Consider the following 2,092-nt stretch of genomic DNA (forward strand, 5'->3'; position numbering starts at 1 on the left):
CATCACCACACGTGCCCTCCTGAATACCCATCACCCAGCTACCCTATCCCCCCAACCCACTCCCCTCTGAAACCCTGTTTGTTTCCCCCAGTCCATAGGCTCTAAAGGTTGTCTCCCCTTTGATTTCTCCCCCTTCATTTCCCCATCCCTTCCCCTGTGGTCTTCTGTGTTTAACATAGGAGTGAAACCATATGATAATTGTCTTTCTCTTTGGCTTATTTCACTTAGCATAATCCCTAGAGTTCCGGAACTTTCCTTTCAATTTTATTGAGAGACCAATTTCTGTTTCTTAACCTCAAAGTACCTATTTTTAGCTTCTGTATTAAAAAATTAAAGTTGCTCAATCTTAACACATAAACGATGAACTTCATCTTTGCTCAGGCAAGGGGGGAAATGCAAGTAGAAGTATAGACTTTGACCAAACAAAGTAAGGGGCAGAGTTGTTCCAGAATTTGGGGGTAGGGGTGGGCATGAAGTTTAACTTTTTGATTTAATATAATTTGATTCAGTTTAATTGAAGCAGCATTTTGTAGAATCAGCGCAAAGCAGGACTGTGAGTAAATTGGTGTCATCCTGTTTTCTTAAAACTACAGAGTTATGAGCAATTTTAAAAGATGTTCCTGAATCCTTACTGTAACTCTGGAAAGTGGTTGGAAGTCGAGTCTGAGATTCTGTGTCAGATCAGAGCCAGGTTTTGTCAAAGCCTCGGTCACTTGAGTCACATCACTCAGGTAACTGGGATAATCGTTCCTATGATAGGATTTCCAAGAACAAACTTTCTCAGCCTATGTTTTTAGAGAACACTTGCTTAGCTTGTGTCCCTGAGGACAACTGATAAGAGCAGTTTTGTGTAGTTCACAAAAAGAACCAAGGAGAAGCTAGTAACCCCTCGCTCTCTGCCTAGATTTCTAGCCAGCTCCCTCTTCCCTCTCATACCTGAAGACAATTTCTCCTAGCCTTACTCTAGCGTCCAGCAGCCAACTAATTAGGGATTAGTCACGCTCTTACCATTTATGCCAGCAGGGCACTTTCTGTTCAGCCATTGACTCCAAATATGAGGTCTTCTAAAACAGAAAGAATGAGAAAAAAGTATTTTAAAATATTTTTAAAATAACGTAGAAGCACTTGTGACCACGGTCACAGAATGGTTGAAAAAGCAAAGTTGCAGGAGTAGAAACAAACCAGTCCGAGGTCTCTGCCTAATCTTTCTTAACTCTCCTCCAAGGGAGGGGTAGAGCACCGGTCTGAGTACCCCTGGCAGGGGAAGCTGAATGTGTTGTTTTTTTTCAGCAGCATATTTGACTTTATAACTGGAATGAAATCTGATTTACTTGTTTAAAGTTTAAATTGCTTAGAAATAACAAAAGTGCTAAAACCCAAGTACATCTGGTTCAAGATGCAGCATTTCAAAAAGGCACACAGTAGACAGCAACAGCCTGGAGATGCCAGGGATTGAACCTGGGGCCTCATACATGCGAAGCATGTGCTCTGCCACTGAGCTACATCCCCAGAGCTGCAGGGATTATGTGGTAAAAATTTTTTAGGAATACACATCAACTTTTCCCTAAAATATATTTTGTTATACTTTGATGTGCAAGAATAATGTGGATTTGGGGCGCCTGGGTGGCTTAGTGGGTTAAAGCCGCTGCCTTCGGCTCGGGTCATGATCCCAGGGTCCAGGGATCGAGCCCTGCATCGGGCTCTCTGCTCAGCAGGGAGCCTGCTTCCCTTCCTCTCTCTCTCTGCCTGCCTCTCTGCCTACTTGTGATCTCTGTCAAATAAATCTTAAAAAAAAAAAAAAGAATAATGTGGATTTTATAGGTCTCGAATGTCAGAAAGAAGGTGTTTGTAAACCAATATCACTAAAGGCTTTAGAGTCGTTTGAGTCATTTGAAATAAGCCCAGGCCCACCTCAGAACAAGCCCGGGGGAAGCTGGACTTTATCCTAGCAACTACCATGCATATAAGGCATTAAGATCAGCAGCCTCTCGGACAGGCTGGCATCAGAAAAAATAGACCCCTGGGTGGCCACAGCGAAGCCCTGGAAAAAGGAATCATGTGTAGCACAAAATCCAGCGGTAAGCAGGAGCCA

General features: G+C 43.1%; 1 non-coding gene across 1 annotated transcript; it reads right to left on the minus strand.

Annotated features, from left to right (window-relative positions):
- Window positions 1-1,437: 1,437 nt before the first annotated feature.
- On the minus strand, window positions 1,438-1,509 carry TRNAA-CGC (transfer RNA alanine (anticodon CGC)). Its single transcript has one exon. It is a non-coding gene; the product is annotated as a tRNA-Ala (tRNA).
- Between the last annotated feature and the right edge of the window lie 583 nt (window positions 1,510-2,092).

The sequence above is a fragment of the Lutra lutra genome, chromosome 6 (assembly GCF_902655055.1).
Source record: "Lutra lutra chromosome 6, mLutLut1.2, whole genome shotgun sequence".
Classification (NCBI taxonomy): Eukaryota; Metazoa; Chordata; class Mammalia; order Carnivora; family Mustelidae; genus Lutra; species Lutra lutra.